General features: G+C 48.6%; 1 long non-coding RNA gene across 2 annotated transcripts; it reads left to right on the top strand.

Annotated features, from left to right (window-relative positions):
* The first annotated feature begins 492 nt into the window (after positions 1-492).
* On the top strand, positions 493-9,183 carry LOC140524835 (uncharacterized). Of its 2 annotated transcripts, none has more exons than XR_011973865.1 (4): positions 493-1,118; positions 2,861-3,004; positions 3,971-4,056; positions 7,618-9,183. It is a non-coding gene; the product is annotated as an uncharacterized lncRNA (long non-coding RNA). The 2 variants fall into 2 exon arrangements; XR_011973856.1 differs by lacking the exon at positions 7,618-9,183 and adding an exon at positions 4,230-5,274 and having other exon boundaries at positions 496-1,118.
* Positions 9,184-11,626: the final 2,443 nt, after the last annotated feature.

The following is an 11,626-nucleotide window of genomic DNA, read 5'->3' on the forward strand; positions in this document are numbered from 1 at the left end:
CCTCCCCTTCTCTCTCTCTCCCTTTTTCTCCCCTTCTCTTTTTTCCCCCTCTAAAACTCAGCTGAAAAATAGCTAAACAGCTGTAGGATTGGGGTTGATTTATGTATGGCCCTGGTTGAGCAGAAATAATCCACATATTTTTGTAATGCTCTGAGGTTTACAAAGTAACTCAACTCTGAAGTCATTAGTAACTATTTTCTGAATGAGAAAAAGAGATGGAGAGATTTTCCCAGGGTCCCATGGTTAGCATTAGTTCTGAATTAAATCCAGATCTCCTGGCTCCCAAGTCCAGGAGACTCTCCACTACATCTCACTGTCTTTAGGAATGGACATTGGAGTCAAGGTCACTTGAGTCCTGCAGGCATCTGGGTTGCCCCAAATCCAGGCTACCTTGCAAAGGAAGAGGCCATCAGACCCTGGGCCATTTCCTAAATCTCATCATGTGTGAGATTTGGGAAGGACTTAGGTAAACCTTCTAGATCCTGGAACGGCAGCTAAAGAATTCCAGACTTCCATCCAACAGCTCGGCAAACAGTGTTATGACCCTGTCCTTTAGCTAATGAGTTTGCCTCCAATTTTGCCTATACTGGTGCTTACCAACTTTTTCAAGAAGGAGTGCTTCTTTGTAATGTTAAAAAAAAAAAAAAAAACCCTTCACTATAGTAATTGTACTATTAGTGTCTTTTAAGAAAACATCTTGACCTAAAGGTGCTATGAATTCACTGAGATTTTTAAATAAAGCCATTTTATTCATCACAACAGCCTCTACACACCTTTGAAAAACAGTGGTTCGGCAAGCATTTGTTAAGCACCTGCTATGTGCCACCATGCACGCACGGGATACAAAGAAAGGCCAAAAGCCCCTGCCCTCCGGGAGCTTGTGGTCTGACGGGACAGAAAGCATGTAAACAACCATGTGCGAGTGTGGTTGAAAGATCGACAATTCATGAGAGAGATCCAGAAAGGCTTTTTATGGAAGGTGGGATTTGAGCTGGGAAGCCAGGAGGCAAAGTGAATGGTCTAAAGATGCGTAGTCAGGAAATGGTGTGAAGAGGAGTAAAGAGCAAGCAGACTGCAAGTATTGGAAGAGGCCGGGTTAAGAAGGGCTTGAAAAACAGGTATGGAAATGGAGCCTTTGGAGCTGATTGAATGGGGGTGGAGGGAGGAAGGGAGGGGCTTGGCTGAGCCTAGGTTGAGGACTGATACCTGAGTGGAGGATAGGCTGAAATGGGGAGATGAGGCTGTCCAGGAATAAGGTGATTGAGACCTGAACCAGGGTAGGGGCAGTGCCAAGAGGAAAGAAGGGGGTCTGTATAGGAGGTGTTAGGCAGGTAGGAATAGAAAGGATGTGGCAGCAGCCTGGAGATGGGGAAGAGGGTGAGGAGTCAGGGGTGACGCTCCAGATTTAGAGCCTACCTGCCTGGGAGGGTGGTGGGTGGTATCCTCCACAGTAAGTAGGAAGGTAAGAGAAGAAAAGGCATGGGTGGAAAGTTGGATTAAGTTGTAGACCTGTTGAATTTTAAGATGTTTGCAGGATTTTCTACGCAAGATATCCAACAGGCAGTTGGAGACATGTGCAGCTAGGAGAGTTTAGGGCTAGACAAGCAGGTTTGAAGATGGTGAGCTGATGAGTTCACCAAGCTAAAATGTAGATAGAGCCTATAGTTGGTGCCTTAGCCCTGCACTTATTCCTCAGGGTTTTGGGGTTTTTTTCTCAAATTTCAGCCCCGATGAAGGTTTCAGGACAAAGATCACAGGATCTGAAGCCAGAAATGTGTACCAGCTGTCTTGTACTTTGGGTTAAAATGATGCCATTTGACTAAATCCTATCTGAGTATATCAGAGGGATTGTGGTATAGTGAGAAGAATTTTGTCCCAGGAGTCTAAAGACCTGGGTTCAAGTCCTGCCTCTGTCACCTTGTCCAAGTCCATTTCCCCAAGTTTGCTCTTCTCTCTAATGAGGAGTTGGGAGTATGTTACCCCTGCGATCACTCAGGTTCTCTATGCTCCTCTGATCTTCCTTACATCTCCCCTCCCATCCAAATTGGAGACAAGTCTGTGCTCCTCTGGATTAGATAGGGTACTTGTTCTTGGACCAAGCATTTATTAAGGTCTTAATGTATGTCAAGCACCGTGCCCTCAAGGAGCTCCCATTTGAATGAAGATAAGGGACAACATGTGAGTAATTAGATACAAATTGAGGAGATGGAAGGTAACCCAGGGTGGCTCTCCACTGGGAGAACATCTTGGAACCAAGCTTTCTCTCCCCTCCTTCGTGTGCTGCTATTCTGTGTTTGCTTTAGACAATGATAAATGACTTAAAAAAAATTTTGAAGTACCAAGCTCCAGAGCCATTTGGTGAAGACGCTGATCAACTGGACTTTGGTTTTTTGAAATCAGTTCGAAGAGACCATAAAACTCAACACCCCGCCCCCCCCATTTTCAGATGAGGAAAGCAAGGCCCAAAGCCATGAAATGACTTGGGAAAGTCTCACAATGTAGAGCTAGAATAAGAATCTCCTCATTCTAAGGCAGGAGGGAACAAGGATTGATTAAGCACCTACTATGTGCCAGGACTGTGCAAAATGCTTTACAAATATCTTGTTTGATCCTCACAAAACCCTCAGAGGGTTGCTGTTATTATCTAGAGATTGCTATTATCCTTATTTTACATTTGAGGAAACAAAGATAGAGGTCATGTGACTTGTTCAGGATAACACAGCTAGTCAGTATGGAAGGCCAGATTTGAACTGGGCTCTTCTTAAGTCCAGGCCTAGTTCTCTGTGCTGTGTCATCCCAGTAGATCACAAACTCATTTCCTACCTTATATTTATCCATATTTTCTCATGTCTCATGCTAGATGACATATTCTATGAGAAACACTGGCCTTGGAGTCAGAAGATCTTGGTTCAAATCCCTGCTCTGCCACTTACTGCCAATGTGACCCTGGGCAAGTCACGTTGTTGTGGGAAAAGCACTTTGCAACTTAAAGTTTGCACTAAAGGTGAGTTATTAAATGGTTGAAACTCTGTAGCCCCTCCAAAGACTTTCACTTTATCTGACCCAGGAAACAGGCACAGCTCTTCTTGTCTCTTGTTCACTTCCTTAAGTCGCCAGATAGGTGAGGGGGTCGAGTTAAATTAAGGGATGATAATTCTTTTGGGGGAGAAAGATGGTTTGCTTTACAAATGAGTTAAGTACAAGGCTCTCCAGCCTTGAAATATCACTTGGTGTACCTTGGTCCAAGGTTGGGAACCTATGACCTGTGGCCCTCAAGGTCCTCAAGTTGGTTGGTTGGTTGTTGTCCTTCATCTTCAAGGAGGAGCAAAATGACATCACCATGAAAAAGTGAAGTTTCAGTGTGTCCAACTGGCTGATCAGACCAAGAGGAGCTCAGAATGCTCTACCACAGGTTGGGCACAGATAGTCTGTGTGAACATTTGGGGTGGACTCTCCAAATTTGCTCATCCTATGTTTACTTTGTGCTGTCTCAATTCTACTTTGCTCAGCACAGCACCCTTTCTGATGTGGGCATGCCATGCTGAGAGGTCCTGTGCCAGTGTCTCCCACGTAACACAGTCAACTGCAAAGTTCTTGAGAAAGACCTTAAGAGTGTCCTTGTATTGCTTCTTCTGGCCACCATGTGATTGCCTGCCCCGTGCAAGTTCTCCATAAAACAGTCTTTTTGGCAAGCGTATATTTTGCATATGAACAACATGGCCAGCCCATCAGAGTAGCACTCTGAAGCAGTTCACTTCGAGCAAGGACTTCAGTGTCTTGTACCTTATCATGCCAGGTGATCCTCAGAATCTTTATAAGACAGTTCAAATGGAAGCAGTTCAGTTTCCTGGCATGGCACTGGCAGACTGTACATGTTTCACAGGCATATAACAATGAGGTGAGCACAACGGCTCTGTAGACCTTCAGAGTAGTCAGTCTAATACCTCTTGTCTCCCAAACTTTTCTTCAGGGCCTCCCAAACGCTAAGCAAACGCTGGCAATGTGTGCATCAACCTCATTGTCAATGTGTACATCCCTGGAAAGTACACTACCAAGGTAAGTGAATTCATCCACAGCATTCAAAAGTTCTCCACTTGTTGTAACAGATGGTTCCACGTAGGGATGGTGTGGTGGTGGCTGATAGAGCACCTGTGTTTTCTTGATGTTAATTATTAGGACAAAGTTAGCACAGGCAGCAGAGAATTGATCCATACTTTGTTGCATCTCAGTTTTAGAGGCTGCATTAAGTGCACAGTCATCTGCAAACAGAAAAGCATGCATCAACACTCCCTCCACTTTGGTCTTGGCTTGGAGCCTTTTCAGATGGAAGAACTAACCATCAGTATGGTAGTTGACCTTGATGCCATGTTCATCCTCAATGAAAGCATTTGTCAACATGGCTGAAAACATCATGCTAAAAAGCATAGGAGCAAGCACACAGCCGTGTTTCACTCCATTGGTGACTGGGAAGGCACAAGAGCTTTGTCCACTCTCCAGAACCCGGGCAAACATGCCATCATGAAATTGACCTACAATACTGATGAACTTTTCTGGGCAACCAAATTTTGACATAATTTTCCATAAGCCCTCACAACTAACAATGTCAAAGGCCTTGGTCAGATCTACAAATGTTGTGTACAGACCTCTATTCTGCTTCTGATATTTCTCCTGGAGTTGTTGGGCAGCAAACACCATATTGACTGTTCCTCAGCCCTTTCCAAAGCCATACTGGCTCTCAGGTAGATGACCATCTTCCAGATGAAGGATCAGCCTATTAATGAGAACTCTAGCAAGAATTTTGCCAACAATGACTAAGAGAGAGACCCCCCCCCCCCCCTTGATTGTCACAGGACAATCTATTCCCTTTACCTTTATAAAGATGGACAATGGAGGCACCCTTGAACTCCTGGGCAATAACCTCCTCTTACCATAATTCCTCAAGTACAACTGACCTAGAGAGCCACAAGTGGTCTCAAGGCTGCATTTACTCCCTGGGAGCCTTCCTTGTCAGCCTCTTATGAATGTATATTAACATTTAGTCCAGCAGATGGAGCCAGTTACAAGTTTTGAAATGGGAATGCCAACAAGTCATTCACTGATCACCCTTACATGCTAACCACTTCTGTGACCTCTTAAATCTGGGCTTTCCTTCTAAAGGTCGCAACTCCACAAACCCTTCAGATCTTGTCCAGTCACTGTTGACACCTTTTAAATCTTCCAGTGCAGGCAAGGATTCAGTTTTTGGCTTTATTTGTGTATCCTTAGCCCCCAGCACAATGCTCTCCTGTGTTGGATGATATAGAACGGACATCCATTGAGCTTTATGCTAAGAAAATAACTAAGCTGCCACAGCCTTTGACCCAGAGATCTCACTGCTGTGCCTTCGTCCCAAGGAGTCCAATGACAAAAAGGCCCCATTTACACTAAAATATTTATACTAGTCCTTTTGGTGGTAGCAAATAACTGCAAACAAGGTTGATATCCATCCATAAGGAAACACAAAATCCACTTTTTCATATGAATACATGTGGAATGTCACCATACGAAACAAAGAATCTGAAGGCTTCAAAATGCTTGTTATCACTATTACATAGGGGAACACCTCAGTTAACTGTTGCAAAGTATAGAACCAGGAAAGCAACATCCACAGTGACTGCAAAACTGAATGTCAGGTCATTATAATGACCGCCAAAACACAAGAATGCACTTTCTTAATGGCTGGCATGTATGTGACGCTTTGAGGTTTGCAAAGTGCTTCACAAATACTATCTCATTTGACCTTCACAACAACCCTAAGACTTGGTGCTACTATGATCCCCATCTCTTACAGATGAGGAAACTGAGGTAGACAGAGAAGTAATTTACATAATCAGTGTCTGGAGGCTGAATTTGAACTCAGGTCTTTCTGGCTCTATGCCTAGCAGCTATCTTTTTACAACTGAGAGCTATGGACAAAGAATACTGTTTATACTGTCAGACTTGACTGTTATGTAGGTTAACATGGCTGCTTTCCCCCCTTGTTTATTCTTTGTTATAAGGGGTAACTCCATGCGGAAGAGAGAATAGATCTTTACTGGGAAAAGAACATGATATAAAAATAAAATTTAATTTTAAAATATAATAAATGTTTATCAAAATGAACAAACATTGAGCACCTCCAATGCTGCCAATACGAAGATACCTTGAAGAATTTCCATTTTGCGATGTATGTGACTGCACCCTCCACAAAAATAAATATTCTATGAGAGAATGTGATATAGGCAAAGGAGAACCCCAGAGCACTAAAGGGAAATTGGAGAGCCTCACCAAAACTGCCCTCAAGTATCACCTTCCACTTTGACCTGGTGGTGCCCACTCTCCCTCCCGGAAGATCGTGTATTCCTTTTGTATATAGGCTGTCTCCTCAGCAGAGTGTAGATTCCTTGAGAGCAGCAAATGTTGCACTTTTGTCCTCGGAACCTCAGCATTTAGGATGAGCCTTCTGACACACACGAGCACTGAGAAGGCACGTGATAAATGCCTGGTGATGGACGGATTCACTGAACGCTATTAGAGAAGGCTCCATGGAGGGGTAGCGAGGTGGCACAGTGGAGAGGACCTGGCCTGGAGAGAGGAAGGATCATCTCCCTGAGTTCAAATCTGGCCTGAGATACTAGCTGTGTGTGTCACTTCACCTTATTTGCTTCAATTCCTCATCTGTAAAATGAGCTGGAGAAGGAAATGGCAAATCACTCCAGTATCTTTGCCAAGAAAACCCCAATGGGGTCACGAAAAATCAGACATGACTAAATGACTGAACAGCCATGAGTAACAATCGAGGAGAAGAGGGAAGGGGAACCAGGACTGGAATTTGAAGGAAAATAAGGGTTTCTACTGGCAGAGATGAGCCAGTGCAATGCAGGCATGCCAAGCAAGCTGTGCAAGCAACAGCATTTTGAATGCAAGATTGTCTATGGCTGCTGGAACGTGACATAAATGATGGGGAGCCATGTAAATGGGACTCGTAAAATACCATGGAGAGAGACAGCTGAGAGCTTTAACTACCAAGCTGAGGAGTGGACACTAGGGAACCACTGAAGATTCCTGACCAGGGCAGTAACATGTTCAGACCTATCCCTTAGAAGATTATTTTGGCAGCTGGGTGGAGGATGTATTAGAGAAAGGAGAGACTGAAAGCAGAGGCTGGAGTTGACTACAACAGGCTAGGTAGGAGGTGATGGTGATGAAGGGCTGGAGGAAGGTGACAACTTTGAGAAAAAAAGGGATTAGATGCAAGAAATATTACAGAGGAAGAATGGACTGACTGAATATGAGGGGAGCAGGGATAGGTCAACGAGGACCCCAAGGCTATGAACTGGAGTGACTTGTTTAATCCTCACAACAACCCTGGAAGATAGGTGGTGTTGGGGTTTTTAATCCCATTTTATAGAGGGGGAAACAAAAGCTGAGAGAGGTTAAGGGACTTGTTCAGGATCCTGAGGCAGGATTTGAACTCAGGTCTTCTAGACTACAGATTAACACTCCATCCACTAGCGTAACACTTTTTTAAAAAAGGGAAAAAAAGAATTCTCTTGAGAGTATACCTAAGTGACCATCCAACCTTTCACACTCTCCCAGGACCACAGAGTTGGAAGGAAGCTCAGCAGCCTTCTAGTCCAACCCGTACCTGAAGAACTTCCTCTGTCTCAAACTCCAAAGTAGTTCACAGGCATCTGATGCAATCGTGAAGTGAGAGCACCTGGAGAGAAAAGATGGCAGTCTTGGGGAATGTCCAAGACAAGGAGCTGGGAAATGGATGATGACCAGGCAAGAAGACTGACTGAGGAGTAGACAGAGAGCTGATATGAGAACCAGGAAAGGTGTCCCAGAATGCCAGGCAGGAGAAAAGATCCAAGAAGGAGGAGGCAGTCAACAGCGGCTAACACAGCAGTACAGGAGGAGGATGAGTGGTCACTGAGTTTTTCCTTCTCTGAAGCCTTCAGAGGGGACTGAGAAACGGCAGAGAACAAGTCATAAGGAATCCTCTGAACTTCACTCCCCTGTGTCACTCTGATCATGCTCCAGGGCCCTCGTGAAACAGGAAGGCACAACCCTGGGCCGACTGGAACCGAGGGGAAAGTGTATGACAGTCTAAATCTACCACTACGTCAGTCAGTCAATAAGCATTTAGTAAAGGCAGCTAGGTGTCGCAGTGGATGAGAGTGCCAGACTCATCCTGGTGAGTTCAGATCCAGCCTCAGACACTGCTAGCTGTGATTCTGGGCTGAGTATGCAGACACAAAGACAGGAACAATCTTTCCTCTCAATGAGTCAATATTCTGGCCTATTGTAGGACTAGGAGTATCTATCCAGGTTTACATTTCACGCACATTCCACTTTTTCACTTTGTTTCTTGTATTTCCTGCTAGTCTCCAAGAAATTTTTCCTCATGTTGACCTGGAAAAGTACAGGTTCTGCCAGGTCCTGGGGTGATGAGGGGTAATTATACTTAGCAAACTGTTTGGGGAAGCCCAAAAATCATTCAGTGAGGCCAGGAGAGATGGCTGCCCATTGCCCAAAGCTCAGCCATTCCTTGCAGGGGCTGGGAGAAAAGCCAGGCCCCAAGAGTCTATCACAGCAGCAGGAACCCAGAGGAGGGAGCTCAGACACTTGGCCAGTTCCCTTACCAGCTAGAAAAGCTTGGTGTCTGTCAAATGACCACATGCAAAGAGATTCATCACCAGGGCAGGCAAGGAGTAAAGGAAGTATGGGCCACAGAAATGCTCGAAGAACACCTCACTCAGTCCTAGGGAGCTTGGGATCATCAGTGAAGGAAAGAGACTCAGTGGTACAGTGCCAAGCACATTGGATTTGGAGATGAATGAATGGTCTGAGTTCAAATCCAGGCTCTTGGTGCTTCCTACCTATGTAACTTTGCAATTCACTTAATCAGAATAAGTAACATTCATATCGCCCTTACTATGTGCTGGCTACTGTGCTAAGCACTTTACAGTTATTATCTCATTTCCAGACTCCCCAGCTCAGCATTTGCCTTCCTGACCTTTGGGTCACCAGTAAATCTCAGTTCAAAAGGGTGTGTTGGGAAGGGTGTGTTTACAAGTGCTTTGCCCATGGTCATAAAGGACTTGGCAGTCTCTTAATAAGTAATGAGAAAAACATGAATAGATTGATCTTTGTGGTACAGTTGGTGAATCAAGTTTTATTTTTACCTTTTAAGTTTTAATAACAGCTCATATTTCAATAGTACTTTCAAAATGAGTCTTCAAACAGGAGGAAGGAAGAGAGTAAAATAGTCTTAGCACTGTTTTACAGATGAAAAAACTGAGGCTCAGTTGGCCCATGCTCACAAAGCTGGAAAAGAACAAGGTCAGGTATCCTTCGGGAACGGGGGAGGGAATCTTTGGAAGTCTACAGGTCAATAAGCATTTAATAAGTGCCTACTATGTGCTAGGCACAGTGCTAGACCCTGTGGATACAAAAGACTGTCTGCCCTCAGGAAGCTCACAGTCTAACGGGGAGACAATACAAAAACCACTATGAACAAACACTGTACATGATGAAGTGGAAATGATCTCAAGGAAAGGCTTCTGCAGAAGCCGAGGCTGGGAGGAAGGCAGAGGTGAGGAGGGACAGAGCCCCAGCCCCGGGAGAGCCAAAGAAGACGACCGGCCAGCAAGGGGGTGGCGTCCAGGGTGCCCCCACAGGAGTTAGGAGGTGCAAGGTGCACCGGGCTGAACTCGGAAGAAGGGGCTGGGTGATGGAGGGCGCTGAAGGAGACGCTCCCTTTGTTAGTGGCCAAGGAGAGGAATGGATGGGAGCAGGGCAGCCCCAGCACCTGGGCAACAGTCCAGGTGGGAGGGAACGAATGCCGCACCATCACAGGGCAGGAGGTGGCAAAGGTGGACATGCCTATGCCAGCTGCTTGGATGGGGGGGGAGGAGTCCAGCATGACCCTAGGTTGGGAGGTACCCTTGGCTGTAACAGGGGGGGTGGGGAGGGTTTGGGGGAGAGGGAATGACTTTGGGGTTCACAGAACTTAACATCTCTGAGGGGCCTCCTGTTGGAGATTCCGGGGTGCAGCTCACCAGAGAGGTCAGCAGACAGAATGGTCAGCACGGGGGGAGGAGGGGGCGGGGGGCGTCAGGAAGGCGGGAATGGCCAGAACTGACATGGGAGACTCCAGGGCCCGAGACATTTGGGGGATCAACTGAGGTGGGACCGACAGGGTGGAGCAGTCTGCTCTAAAGCTGCCCGCCCATCCCCTCCCTCTGGATATGAGCCCCCACATCACCCCACCCCCAGGCTGAGCCCTACCCTGCCCCCACCCCTCAGGCTGAACCCCACTCCGCCCCCACCCCCAGGCTGAGCCCTACCCTGCCCCCATATCACCCCACCCCCAGGCTGAGCCCCATCCTGCCCCCACCCCACCCCTCAGGCTGAACCCCACTCCGCCCCCACCCCCAGGCTGAGCCCTACCCTGCCCCCACATCACCCCACCCCCAGGCTGAGCCCCATCCTGCCCCCACCGCACCCCTAGGCTGAACCCCACTCCGCCCCCACCCCCAGGCTGAGCCCTACCCTGCCCCCACCCCAACCCCAGGCTGAACCCCACTCTGCCCCCACCCCCAGGCTGAGCCCCATCCTGCCCCCACCGCACCCCTAGGCTGAACCCCACTCCCAGGCTGAGCCCTACCCTGCCCCCACCCCACCTCTCAGGCTGAACCCCACTCCGCCCCCACTCCCAGGCTGAGCCCTACCCTGCCCCCATATCACCCCACCCCCAGGCTGAGCCCCACCCCCAGGCTGAGCCCCATCCTGCCCCCACCGCACCCCTAGGCTGAACCCCACTCCGCCCCCACCCCCAGGCTGAGCCCTACCCTGCCCCCACCCCAACCCCAGGCTGAACCCCACTCTGCCCCCACCCCCAGGCTGAGCCCCATCCTGCCCCCACCGCACCCCTAGGCTGAACCCCACCCCCAGGCTGAGCCCTACCCTGCCCCCATATCACCCCACCCCCAGGCTGAGCCCCATCCTGCCCCCACCGCACCCCTAGGCTGAACCCCACTCCGCCCCCACCCCCAGGCTGAGCCCTACCCTGCCCCCACCCCAACCCCAGGCTGAACCCCACTCTGCCCCCACCCCCAGGCTGAGCCCCATCCTGCCCCCACCGCACCCCTAGGCTGAACCCCACTCCGCCCCCACCCCCAGGCTGAGCCCCACACCCCTCTCCCCTCCTCCTCCTCCAGGTCCCTCCCCCCAGGTTCCCCGACCCCGGGGAGGGGAGAAGGCTGGCTCGGGGGCTCCGTTAGACTGGGGGCTCCCTGAGGGCACGGTGCCCAGCCCACAGCGGGGGGGCTCACAAATGAGCTAACGCGTACAACGCTAGGTCAGCACGCCCGTTTCGTCAGCTGCGTCCCCTTTAAGAGATTGCTCCTCCCACTTCTCCCCGGAGCCCCGGGAGCGGGGTTCAGGTCTGCCCGCAGACGCTTCCTGACTGGGTGACCCTGGGCAGGTCACTGCCCCCTGTCGGCCTCAGTTTCCTCACCTACAGAATGAGCTGGAGAAGAAGGCGGAAAATCTGTGCCAAGAAAACCCAGACGCCGCGAGTCAGCCTCGGGGACGTCGC

This window comes from Notamacropus eugenii, chromosome 1, assembly GCF_028372415.1.
Source record: "Notamacropus eugenii isolate mMacEug1 chromosome 1, mMacEug1.pri_v2, whole genome shotgun sequence".
NCBI classification, from domain to species: Eukaryota; Metazoa; Chordata; class Mammalia; order Diprotodontia; family Macropodidae; genus Notamacropus; species Notamacropus eugenii.